Below are 14,268 nucleotides of genomic sequence, written 5' to 3'. Positions count from 1 at the left end.
TAGATTATTGAAGTACAATCCAGAAAACAATGTGACCAAAATATACATCTTTATGAATATTTTTATCGGATTATTAAATAAATCCGCAAATAACATTTGTTTGAAATAGGAGAACTGCTATTATTGTCTATGGTTTATGGTTACCAATGCTTATCGAAATGTGCATTAAAGAATATATTTTTTTCCAGTTTAACATTCTTGTTCTGGTCCTAATGTACCCTATTCTTACCAGGCTTAGAGTGCTATAATACTATATAAATGTGGAAGAATGGTTCGTAGTGACAACTCGCTTGCTTTTTTTTTATGTATATATAAAGGAAGGAAGCAGCGTGTAACAGATTGTGTGGGGGAATTTGTATGTGCATTTAAGGGGATGGCAGTACTGTGAAAAATGGGAAAGATCCACAGTGGTACTTAGTATTCAAAGCCAAGCGGGCAAAATCTGTCAGGTATTTTCACTGTGATCTGAGCTGGCAAAGCGGAAACTACGGAACAGCTAAAAAATAAACACACTTGGAATCCGGTGCAAACCGAACGGGCTTTTTCCTGTTTGACTGACCACAATGTGGAAGGAAACGTGACAGAAGGCAAAAAAACAGACGCAGGCCTAGTAATCCAGAGCAACGGGGGTGGGGGTGGGGGGGGGGGGATAGGCGTTGTTTAATTTTTGTATGAGAAATTTTCATTACCCTGTGAATCGCAAAGATGGAAGTTGAAATAATCCATCAACGTATTTGAGCGACAGTTCATATTAATCTATTACGGAATTTAATTTATAATAAATGAGAGTGTCAGACTACTAATCCGATGTTTTATTAAAAGATTTCCTACACATGGCAAACAGTGTTTTAGTTTGATGGTCTGCTTTAGTGAATAAAAAGCAAAAGCGACACAAGAAAACATGATGAGGTAGAAGATGGAAACAGGGTGAATACAGAACAATAACTACTTATCGAATCATTACATGTATTAATAAAATGATTTGCATTATTATTTCACAAAACAGTGACAACAATAATCATAATAAATAATAAGAAAATACTGACTGATGTGAATCCAAGAAAAAAAAAATTCACTGCAACATTACTGTTGGATTGTAGTATTTGACTGGATTCTTAAAAAATATAGCTTTTGACCTAAACGAATGGCTCGATAGCAATTAAAAGCATATCAAAACCATTCAGTTATGTTTAGAGGTCATTTGTTGCTATGGCTTGCCAAATATCTCCAAACCTCAAAGGCAGAGTGGTGCGTGACCCACTCTCTCACAGACAGTTAAATGTCAATTACATGTAAACAGAAACAATGCCTGGTTCCATCTGTCTTTGTCACGGATCCATAATTAATAACAAACATTTAGTTTACAGCATAACAACAAGTGCGCCAGTGCTTCTGCTCTGGCATGACAGTGACAGTGTTGGCCTTTTGAAATAAGCCTCTTGTGCTTTTATGCATTATTTTGATGCATTCCCTTTTGTTCCATTATTGCATTATTGCACTCCCCATATAGCACAATGAACTGCTTCGTATTTCCCCTTTAGTGTTTCATAATATAATCATGGTAATTTTGGGGGCTGTGAAAATGACTCCGCAGTCAGTGTATTAATACCATAATAGGCCACCTTGGAGATGGACGGGTGAAATATTTAGTAGGCAATTACACTCATGGGTTATAGAAACAAAATCAAATGCATTTTTGCAGTAACACATCAAACACAGGTTAAAGGGAAAATTACGCTAATTGTCGATTACATTCTTCCTCATTTTTAAGGCACGTGGCATTAACATATTTTTGTGTTTCATTATATGTCCAAAGCTCAGAATGTGTATAACCCCACTGGCTTCTGATCTTGTCTAGATCTTAGGCCTTTCCTAGTGCTCTGACAACAAGGCTGATCCGGATAGCTGTTACCCTAACCAAGCCAGACGCTGCTGCTTCTTCAGTACCTGATTCGGTTTGACGTTCCACTAACCCGGACCAGATGGTGCTGCATATTCAGTACCAGATCTGGCTAGCTGTTCCCCCAACCCGGGCCAGACGCTGCTACTTGTTCAGTACCTGATCCGGTTAGATGTTCCCCTAACCCGGGCCAGATGCTGCTACTTGTTCAGTACCTGATCCGGTTAGATGTTCCCCTAACCCGGGCCAGATGCTGCTGCTTGTTCAGTCCCAGATCCTCCCTGAATCTCCTGAACACAGCACTGTGGGACTAGCCATTTGTGGCCAAAAATGACTTTAAAAAACATTGTCATGAACATAAGTACAATAATTTGCTACCCTAAATAAACCACAACTGAAATCTATTATATTTTAGATGTATTAAATATTTATCACGTGTGACTTTTCCTTTTCATCCTGTGAGTTATTAGCGGTGTATCTGAAGCAGCTGGAGACCTACACACATCAGAAACCTGCAGAGAAATGTAGTTACTTAGTTTAGATAGATACCTCTAGTTTAGAAGATACCTTTGCCTCAGTATGGCACAAGAACTCACTCTTCTGGCGTAAACTCCATCGCCTCCCCCCAGGCGCATCTGACAGGACTGTCTTCATTACCATAGCTGACCATTCTTTACACTGCTTATTAGAGTTTAGGTTATAAAAGCCAGCAATCTGTACCTTGCAAGCTTTAAGGAGAACAAGAGAGGGGAAGGCCGCAACAAAAGGGAGGGATTTTCCTGGGAGCTACAGAGCAACAGAGGCAGAAGAGCTCAGAGGCCTAGAAGGTCCCGGTAAGGTATCTGCCTGCACCGAGCTCCACTCCTTTGTATACTAACACAGTCTGGGTCTATTATCCTGGGCAGCTGCTCAAAATGCTGCCTGCTGGTCAGAAAAGACCAAAAGAGCCGAGTGTAATTTATTTACTTCACACAATTGTCTGTTTGAACAGGCTCCAGGAAAGTATGTGGGAGGGGAGGCTGCTGGGGAGGTGTGTTAGATGGGGTCGGTGTGGGGGGTTGGGGGTTTTGGGTGGTGGGGGACAGATGAATGAACATTAGTACAGTCTCCATGCAAGGCTTGATCCTATAAAGTGAGTGTGCAGCCAGCCAGCAAGCACATGCAAAAAAAAATAAACAGAAACTCTGCAAGTCATTTTGCTGCTCTATATTACGTCTATGTGCTAATGACTTCCTTGATTAATTCCTCATAGGACAATGTTCATTTGAATGCATGAATGCAAAGCGGAATTATTTCAACAGCAGTTACAATTTAAGAACAGCAAGGTTACAGTGACTTGCTTCCACTTTTGAAAGGCGAAATGCACAGAATTTCCAGGCCAAACTCTGACTCTGCAGGAAGGACCGGGGTTAGATGGTGACCGAGGGTCACTAACAATACTTAGTCTCTGACCCTAACAGCACACTACCTTCGTTCCCTTCTTTTTATGTCCCACAGAGAGAACACTATGTGTCCTGGAGGCCAAGCGACCTCTGGCTGGGTTGTTAGGGTCTTGATTGTCCTATTCAGCTTCGTGTGGCTTCCTGGGTGACATTTTACAATGCTCTTACTGAATGCCACTTCTTGTTTCATCTTTAGAAGCAATTACTACTAAACAGCGGTATAGAAAACACAAGAAGAACCTTCTGTTACTCTAAAAGCTTTACTTGGGTTAGTTGTAACATTTCTGAACAACATTGCCATCTCAGAAATTCTTCGTTTGCTCACTCGAGGTATTACTCAAGGAATTTAAAATAAAATATTTGTATCATTAGACATCATCGGCTTATTCATAGTCCGTTAAACGAAATAATGTGCAATAACTATGTTCTAATAATGGCAGCGGTAGTCAGATTGTCCTGATTTTGTCTGGATTGCAAAGTTTTGGGTTTAAGCATTTTGTGAGTGAACTTCAACGGTAGGTAGACATTTATGTTAGTTTTTCAGGACCAGAACCAGAAAACACTTGTACAGTCACAGACATTTATGGTAAAATCTCCAGTGTCTCCAGTGAACTACAATGCATGGCTACATCGCCCTACATCTTCTGTATTTGTACTGTTTCTGATGATTCTTCTCTTCCAGCTCATAGCTATACCAGCAAAAAAGAAACGTAATGATTTTGCCTTAGGTTTTGTCTCCAGTTCTGTCTTGCTTTATCTATCCTAATAGATGTTTGTGTGTATGCGTGTGTCTTGATGTGTGCTGGTTATTGTTTCTTGGTCTTTTGTTTCCTCCACTCTTTGTAATTGGGCACTGTGTGTGATCCACACTTGGCCGCCATGGAGACCAGAATCAACCTGCATGTAAAATTCAATATATGGAATAATAACCATCTAAACGCACTGGCTTCTCCACCAGGAAAACAGTTGATTGATAGTAATACCTTGTCACAAGAGTGACGCATTGTTATTATTTTGACAAAGCCATAAAAATTGTGGCAGCGCACAAGTATTTTTTTTCTTCCTATGTGCTCTTCATTAATATTGTTACAGCAGGCAAAATGGCAGGAGTGGTACCGAGAAGGACATGATAAATGTGGAGTAATAAAAGAGCATTTTGATGGTATGATTTAAGGAATGTTAGTGAAAGGGGATCTTGATGCACACATGAATCAATTGCTTGCTACTCCTTGATCCACTGGTTTAATTCTTTGCCTTTTTTTTTCGCATGCAGAGATTTCCGATTTCTGATTCCGTATGACTGACATGGCTAAACCTGGTTTTCCCAGCCTCTCTCTGAAGATCCCATCTGACGTATAAATGAACACAAGCCAGCGTGCATCGCCGACCACCTTAGCTGTGTTTGCTCTCGTCGGCGAATAGAAGCAACACAGCACTCATTTGCCATTGTTTAAGCTTCTAGTTTTGTATTGTGGCTGGATACTGACTGTTGGGTGAGACTGCAAGATGTGTGCATCACCAAGCTACTCCTCCCTACATCCGGAAGGCAGCAAATGGCACGACGATCACCTAACAGTGGTTAAGCACATATCACCCACATTTCTTACACTCACACATCCCCATATGATATACAGATAGGGCTACACTGATCCTGGGGAGCGGTGCTGAATGATTAATAGAACAGTCTGTCGTGTGAGAAGGATTTTTACAGGATTATTATATATTGATTTATAACTTATTCAAATCAGCCCTTGAGAAATAACATCAAGAACAGCACCAAAGTTGCCATATTAAAGTCAACATCCTCTCAATCTCCAGTACTACCCCAACCCCCCAGAACGAACTTTCCTAGACCCCCACACGTACAGAACAGCATTTTCAGATGTATTGTTTTCCGGATTCGGCTGGAGTGTGTGCTATGCGAGGTATGCATGAATGGGCAGAATCAACCTTGCAAATTAATTTGGAGAGGTGTAATGAGAATCTGCGCTCTGCACAGGCCCAATTTCACAGCGACATTATCAGGGTAAAATAAAGCCCTGCCCTAATCGAGAAAGCCCCAAGGTCAGCCGCCACGCCTCCTAATGGAAGATGACAGGTGAGAAGCGGCGCTCCACACTTTCCCATTAAAGTCACATTTTTTAGGATATGACTTTGAGAGGGACTGCAGGCTTGCAAAGGAATGCTGAAGTCTGTAAGCTGTGCTCCATGCAATATAGGCGCTCTTATTGTACTACGGAAAAAGAATACATTTTAAGCTTTCTTCAGTCAGCAAATTTCTACACCTGGCAAACAACTGGAAGCTTCTATGCATGCATATGCATTTGATATAAATATACAAACAAAAAATATATATGTCTAGCAATGTGTACACACACACATACATACACACACACACACACACACATATATATATATGTATATATATATATCATGCAAACGTATGCAAAGTGGAATAAAGAAAAGGCAAAAAAAAACAAAAGTTTCAATCCAAACATCATCTCATCCAGTAAATAAGAATATTCCAGACAGGGAATGACTTTTATTCATATGCATTTGACTGAATAATGAGCTAATTTATCTGAAGAAAATAATGCTAGATGTGGAATGAATTATCTAATGAATCATAGACATTTCAATAGCTAGCCAATAAGCAGTATTTTACACTTAAGAGTTTGACTGTGGCTGTGACAATAATGTTCTCAGGGAACAGGCAATTGACATGTTTTTTTAACAGCATTTCTTTTGTGCATGAGTGCACCTGCAAATCATCTGACATCGGAGTTCCGAATGCGTATCTAGGATACCGATTCCTTTTTTTTCTAGGGCACAATCACACACTAAGGGCAATTTGGAAACATCAGTTCACCTAAGCAACATATCTTTCAATCTGTGTATGGAAACATATTGTGCTTCAACTTCTTTTATATAAGGTATGTTACTCATTTGAATGGATGAATGAATTTAATGCATTTGTATTCACTTCTGTGAAGCAAATATATCTCTAGACTAACACTAGACTGTGCACTCTGCCTGACTGAAGGCAGAGAAAGTTGCTTGGAATTGGTAAAGATCCATTGGCAGGCAGATTACTGTGGCAGACCGTGTGTTGTTGAGAAAGACCTGAAACGACTTAGTAAACAGTAGATATTTCCCAGAATAATTAGCAAAGATTTGTCTGTGTGACTGCTTGACCAGTTGTAGCTATGTGATTTAGCCCAGTGTCATTTTGCAGTAACTTACACAATTATTTGTCAATTAAAATCGCCCATTTAGTTGTTAATCTGGGTTTCATAAATTATGAAAAATAAGATTTACTTTTAATGCATAGAGTATCTCAGCTCTTTTTTTCTTTGTTCCAACAGCCAACATTGGTATCGTCTTTGTGTGTAAAAGGCTTTGAATTTATATAAAAAATAAAGTAACTTTTACATAACCTTGCCAACATTTTCCTAATTAGTTTTGTGTGTTTGGTTAAAACATAGACCAATAGTCACTTGCACAGTTGAATGAACAGTTGAATGAAACTTGGTTTTTACTGTTACATCACGTTTTGTGTGCCTTTGACATGGGTCAATGGTTTATTTTCATAAATATCATAAATACATCAACTGATTAAATCACTCAGTCATATTTAGGTCTGCATCAATACATATATACACATCTTACAAAAGACTTTGCTCAATAAATTGAATTAATAATACAGTAATGGGACACATGATTATAACATAATTTTTGACAGCCTAACAATCCTATTAAAAAGAATAGATGTAATATGAAACAAAATTGTACATTCATTAAACTTTAATTCGGAGCATAAAATGAGATTCATCTCCCTAATTCAAAACAAATAGGTCAATATCGAGGTAACAAGAAAAGTAAAGAAATTAAATTGCTTAGTTAGTCTTAGACATTAGAAGGCACTTCTTCATCATAGACTTAAGCATGTACTCTAAGGCAGGGTTCCCCAATTACAGTCCTGGAGGGCCAGAACCCAACACAGTTTGTAGATTTCCCTGGTCAAACAGCTATTTACCAGGTTGGGTAGGTGTATCTGAGCAAGGAAATCGGCAAACTGTTGAATTCTGGCCCTCCAGGACTGTATTTGGGGAACCCTGCTCTATAGTTCTCTATCTATAGTTGTCATCTACTACATCTAGACTGCAAACACGAATTAGCTATATTCTTACCTAGTTCTTGCTGCTGATAGTTTCTTCTTTCTGTCTAAGCTCAGTGCTGTTTCCATTTGCTTAACATTAACAGCATAACAGTCCTGCTGAAAAGATCAAGGGCCACATCAGGAAACAACGGCGAGAATGTGAGGATTAGATTACAAGTTAATACTCTACAGTGCAGGCGCTCAGAATTCAGCCAGGCCTTGTGATGAGGGTCATGATAATGAGAGTCGTGCTTTGCTAATTCCTGCATGACATCCACACCTACAACCAGTCCGCGGTCCAGCTGCGGTCGTATTGTCTGGCTTATGACTGATGAAGTTTGGTGCTAGCAATCAGGTATTTACAATCAGTGATGCTTTTCCTGCCTCGGTGTCGTGTTTCATCACACTGTTAAGTGTACATTTCTTTTACCAATGAGTGAACAATTTGAATATAAATTGTTATATGTCATATAATATACTAAGACATGGTGTTTTACATCCAGATGGAAAATGTATTTCTTACATAGAGGATTTTTTAGAGTGAGCAAAGATCATCTTTGGATTGGTATCCGCTGGAGAGTTTGCAGCAGGCTTTTGAATAATATTGTTCATTGCAATTTTTAAAGTGTTTTCTCTTGTAAAAAACTGGTTTCTTATAGTGGTTAATTGGTTGTCTAGGGAACATCTTAGTAGAGAAATGCAGTGATGGAAATAACAATTCTTTATATTTCAATAGAATTTATAGTTTTAATTCATATTAAAATCATTCATACTAAAATATGAATTTGCTTTTGGATAAGTTACACAACTTTTTTATTAAGGAATTGAAATTGTTTATATACATAACAAATACAATTTGTCTTTATTAATATGTGAAACAAGGAACTCGCTCTGGATTTAATATTCTGTTAAACAGCAAATAAATATTTTACTGTTGGTAAATGTAAGCAGGCTACCTATAGTATAATTGCACATTTTTGCATTATCATTCCATGGGCTACGTATTCAGAAAGTTTATAAGTTTGCATTTTATGCTATTTATTTGTGAACTTATAAGACTTCAGTTTATGAAATGAATAGTCTTCTAAACCAACACACATCAGATGGCAGAAGAATTCCCTAAAGACGGCCAGTCAGCACTGGCGGGGTCTCTCTGCTTTGCAAAGTTCTTGAAGTTAAGGGCTTAAGACTCCCTGAGGCCGCAGCCCAGTTTTGTTGCATTTTGTGCCTGTTTGCTATGGTTGGGGGGGGGATGGGGACTAAAAAAATGCCACATTTATTCTGCGTCTGGTCTTATTTAATGATCTAATTAGCAGTTATATGCTGCAGCTGTCGGTACGCTAATTGCATTTGTACACGCTCTCATTGGATGTCCCTGCTAAAGGAGACTCAGTCTGATAGAGTAAATTAAAACGACTGTAATAGAATCAAGAGAAAGTAGAAAGAGAACCGGCAACCAAGGCATCAAACTTTTGTGCATGCCAGGTCCCTGGGGCGAAGTGCCTATTGACACCGGGGGACACATATCTTCCTCCAGTTCGGATTTTGACCCTGTTCATCAGAGACAGAAGGTAAAAGATAGTATAGCCAACTCCCTAAACACACCCCCCTAATCAATATCCCTTCACCAGCTCCTTTGGTGGAGGACGTGCCTTCGGCAGAGGATGTGAAAGAGATCTGATAAATCTTAACGACGCAGAGCTAAACCCATCAGAAGTCCTGAAAGATCTCCTGTTGGGATAATAGGAAGGACAGCAAAGTTTGCCACAATGGGCTTTCCTAATTAGCGGGCCACTTCCAAATGACATATGTTCAAGTAGCAAGACAGCAACATAAAGCAGCTTGAGCCCAAAGACAATGGTATCTGTTTATCATAATGCCAAAGAGTAGTAACATGCAGATGGAGGACTATTCTGCAGGTGACAGCAGCTGTACGGTGGTCCAGGGCTGAAGTACAGCTGATATGCAGTGCCGTGATGAGGAGCGCTGCTCTTGTGTAAACAGTGAGCATCGCTGACTATGATGGAGCAGCAAGACGAGATACGAGAACATCTAATGGCTGATGACTTAATGGGGAGAAACATAAACCTTCTTCAAGCCTATTGTCCCTAGTTGTCATAATAATTGGCATTGTTTTATTCCTCTTGTAGAGCTGTCATGGGGACAATAAATACATTTAAGGTTAGAGGTATGTCCGCAGACACTCAGGAGAAAGTAAGTGAAAGACAACTGTATTTGTTGGGTTTCTTCCTGTCTAGTCACTTAACACTAGCTTCCTGATGCCATTTTTTGTGAAGGATAAGTGAAGTTTTGATCTAACTGAACGCTTACTGTAGAACAGAAGCTGTATTAAATAAAAGATGCAAATGTAAATGAAATAAATGTTAACAAAATATAATATCTACAGCTGATTGTGAGGTAAGCATATGTATGCATTTTCAAGTAATGCCACATTAAGTCATATCAGGTATTACATTATGAACAAGTAAACTAAGCAAATGGAATAGTGGACATGCCTTTACTGGTCCAGTGGAATAGTGGACATGCCTTTATTGGTCCAGAGGAATAGTGGACATGCCTTTATTGGTCCAGTGGAATAGTGGACCAGTGTTGGTCCAGTGTTCTTGTGTTACCAGAGGGAACACAGCCCTAGCAAAGCCTAGCATCTATTGTTATATGTTTGAGATGATCTATGTCCAGAATTACTCTAGTTTAATATCCAGCTACATAAATGAGTCATGCAGGTAATTTGATTATTATTATTTGATTATTGTTATTTTTATCATTATTATTCTATTATACAAGTAATTTTTCACATATGTACATAAAATTCAGCTGCATAATTTATATGACATTATAGGGCAATACGGTGGCTCATTGGGTAGCTTTGTTGTTGGGATTAAATATAGCTTTAGTATGTAAGTAATTTGTCGTGCTCTCCCAGCTACTGCGGTTTTCCTTTCAGAAACGTGATGCTCTGGCAAGTTATTGACTACTGAATGCCCTTTGTGAGGAGATCTGCGTGACTGAGCTGACAGCATTCGGTGAAAAGTTTGGTTTTATTAAACATGAAGATGAAATGTATTCAAAATATTCTGCGCTTAAATGTAGCTTTTTGTTGGCTATGAGGAATGAAGAGGTTTTCCGCTAAGGTACATGTGGATGTTGTAAGGTGCACTTGTGATGTTGTTTATACAGTAGGTGATTCAATATACACGTAGTCAGCTCAAAAGTTATTCATACCCTCCATAAAAATTCGAAAAATAATTGTGCAATAACACACACATGATTGAAATGTCCTACTTTTGTGTTTGGGGAAGTTGCCTATATTTCTTTTAACAAAATAATTTTTCAGGAAGATAGTGGTACAGTTAAAAAAAAAAACATAGTAAAACAAAGTGGAACAAAGTGGGCTTTGTTAAGAAATTCTACTCTTTTCAATTGATCTCCAGGAACTGTTCTGCGGTCCTTCCTCAGATCCTGTATCCCTCGGAAAGGTTGCAGCAACCTCTTCGGGAGGCTACACAAAAGATGACCTTACTGAACACAACCCACAATTTGCAGTGTCTGAACTCTTCAGGCATGCACACAATCGGCATGTTTGACATCAAAAATGGCATCAAGCAAGGAAAAGCACCACAGTGAATTATACTGCTGGATCATCGATGCACTGGGGCTGATTGGCTGCTGCTATATGTCCGAAAGCTCAGTTTCTCCTGCCAGAATGTTAACACTTGGCCATAGATCAGTAAGACAATGACCCCAGATATTCATGAAAATATATTAAAAAAATGATTGAAGGACCGCAAAGCTTAGGTTTTTCAATGGTTATATACAACCCCATTTCCAAAAACGTTGGGATGACTGTGTAAAATGTAAATAAAAACAGAATGCAACAATTTGCAAATCATGAAAAACCCATAATTTAATTGAAATGTTATTGTTTTACAGTATGACAAATATATGCTCAATTTGAATTTCATGCCAGCAACACATTTCAAAATAGTTGGTACAGGGGAGTGTTTACCACGGTGTTGCATCACCTCTTCTTTTAACAAAACTCTATCTATAGTTTGGGAACTGAGGAGACCAGTTGCTGGAGTTTTGAAAGTAAAATGTTCCATTCTTGCCTGACATAGGATCTCAACTGCTCAACAGTTCAGGCTCTCCTTTGTCGTATTTTTCATTTCATGATGCACTAAATGTTTTCAGTGGGTGACAGGTCTGGACAGCAAGCATGCCAGTCTAGTACCCGGACTACAGAGCCAAGGTATTTAATACACGCAGAATGTGGTTTGGCATTGTCTTTCTGAAATCTAAAATGCCTTCTCTGAAAAAGAGGAGGACAGCATATGTTACTCCAAAACCTGTATAGATATATCGTTCAGCATTAATAGTGCCTTTGCCAAGCGGAGGATGGAGCGTCTATGATTTGAGTTTGGAATTTTGATTCCTCAAACTACAGGATAGTTTTCCATTTTGCCTCAGTCCATCTTAAAGGAGTTCGGCTCCAGAGCAGCGGCGTTACCAAATACTACATTTATGAAATATACATTCAAACCTATAGCATTTCATATGAAGGTTGTATCAGACCTTTACTTAAGAATATCAGAAATAATGGAATGTCCAGCCTGGAGAAGTGCTGCAAGACCCCCACCTCCAAAAACACACTCAGCTTGTCACATCTTACAGGAAGAGGCTCAGCTATCCACCCCAGGGGATGCTTTAAGAAATTATATCTATATTTTTTACAAAAAAAAAAAAAGTACTAGCCAATAAAATGTTTGAAAAATTTGGTAAAATTTATGTTGTGTTATAGGGCTTCCTCAAATACTTTAGCAGAACATTTGAATGCATATTGTTATGCTTATTTTTATTTTATCAATTAATTTTTACTGATTTTCATAAAGGGTGTCAATAATTCTTGAATTGACTATAGGTGCTCACATATGCACGCACACACACACACACACACACTCATGCACACACACTACAGACTGCAAATGCACTTAGTCCATTTTTTGCTACATAAAAACATTTTAGACACATGGAAAAATAACCTTACGAACTCACAGGGCTTACATCCACTTAAATACAGCAATTTCTACTAAACACTATAGTTGAGCTCCTGGATAACAGTTGGCCGGAGGTCTAAATATAATAACATATAAGGGAGTTTTATAAAAATCAGTGCATATTATGTTTCTTCATGGGACAGATTTGTTAACAAATACAAAATTTATGAAAAATACATTCAGACCTATAGCATTTCATATGAAGGTTGTACCAGACCATCTCCATGACGGACACATCTTCAGGCTCCTGTGTTGTCATGAGCCTTGACCCAACACTGGTAAGACTGCTTTCCTTCATCTTTGCATGATCAACCATAACAGTCTGTGGCCTTGACCGGGTTATTGCAGCAGTGCAGATTAAATTACATCTTCTCTTGTCATACCTATAGTGCTTCTTACCTTGACTCATAATCACAGAGATATTGTTAAAAATATATTTAAGCACAGCCTGGGAACCTTATCACTGGACAACAAGCATGTGGCTAAAAAAAGAGCAACATCCTGTCAGGACTGCATCCAGCCGTCTATTTCCTTGGTATGGGTGCTCTCAGAGTAAAGCTTTGCCTAAGGCACTGAAAAGGTAAGACTAGCTCTGCATCCAGTACCCAACACATAGACACAGTGCTTGAATAAATCAATCAAATTGTTTCCAGCTTGTTTTTCTACAGAAATTACCGGGGACTTGTGAATCCTCCTAATAAGTGAGTCTTAGGAAGCAAAATACTTACAAGTCAACAAGCCAATTAGTTACTATAGATGCCAAAAAATAACAAAAAGAGTGCTGGTACAGGGTGGAAGTATATTTGCAAAGCAGTAAATAAACTTTTGTTTTTGAAACTGATTTGTTTTTAAATTTTAATTCTGTTGTCTCCAAATGATGAACCACGAGTCACGGTGAATCCGACGAGCTGCTCTCTTTATGCTTGGTGTATCCGAGGATAACAAGCGAGCCGATAAAATTACCCACTGTGAGGTAAACATTACATCATGCACTGGGTCTCATCAGAAAAAGGTCTTCAAACCACCTCGCATTCTGCATGGCTGCAAGACCCACAGCTCCCACTTCAGACCTTCTGACCTCAAACGCTCGAGTCTCTCAGAGCTGAACCACTGCCCTCCGCCTTACAGTTCATAGGCCAGAAGGCAGCCCCCAATTCTGTTCCCTTAGGGTCCTTATAATCTGATCTAATTACAGAAGTTAGCCTTCTCCCAATCAGCAGGAAGGACCAGATTATCTCTGCACCATATGGTGCGTCAGTGAAACCCACTGTTAGTTAGAGTGCAAACACAATGCTTGGAAAGTTGATAAAAAAGATTTTTTTTTCCTTTTATACTTAATTTTTAAGACATTTTTTTTGGGGAGGGGGGATGTGGGGGGTGCGGCAGTATTGTGGTGGATCATGCTTATTCCCTGAAAGGAATGGAGGCTACTGCTTTTACTTATTATGGTTTTACGGAGTAATAAAATAATGATGGAAAAATAATTTTACTATATAGAAATTAATAAAGTAAATGATTACGGTAAATACAGTATTTTGCTAGGAAATCATTGGCAAATAAACCATTTCAGGAAGTGATGTAGAATCCTTCCCTGCTCTACACTGGGGTTCACACACACACATACTCGGGCCAAACACAAGTACATGCTCTCACATCCACAAACCCTGAAAAACAAGGCCCTCATACCTCTAA

At 38.8% G+C, this 14,268-nt stretch overlaps 1 long non-coding RNA gene across 1 annotated transcript; it reads left to right on the top strand.

The window, feature by feature from the left end:
• The first annotated feature begins 9,211 nt into the window (after positions 1 to 9,211).
• On the top strand, positions 9,212 to 11,331 carry LOC125745289 (uncharacterized). Its single transcript, XR_007398619.1, has 4 exons — positions 9,212 to 9,504; positions 9,652 to 9,715; positions 10,467 to 10,545; positions 10,954 to 11,331. It is a non-coding gene; the product is annotated as an uncharacterized LOC125745289 (long non-coding RNA).
• The last annotated feature ends 2,937 nt before the right edge of the window (positions 11,332 to 14,268 follow it).

The sequence above is a fragment of the Brienomyrus brachyistius genome, chromosome 6, assembly GCF_023856365.1.
Source record: "Brienomyrus brachyistius isolate T26 chromosome 6, BBRACH_0.4, whole genome shotgun sequence".
Taxonomy (NCBI): Eukaryota; Metazoa; Chordata; class Actinopteri; order Osteoglossiformes; family Mormyridae; genus Brienomyrus; species Brienomyrus brachyistius.
Note: the sequence above shows the minus strand (reverse complement) of the source record. Positions and strands in the feature narration are given on the sequence as shown.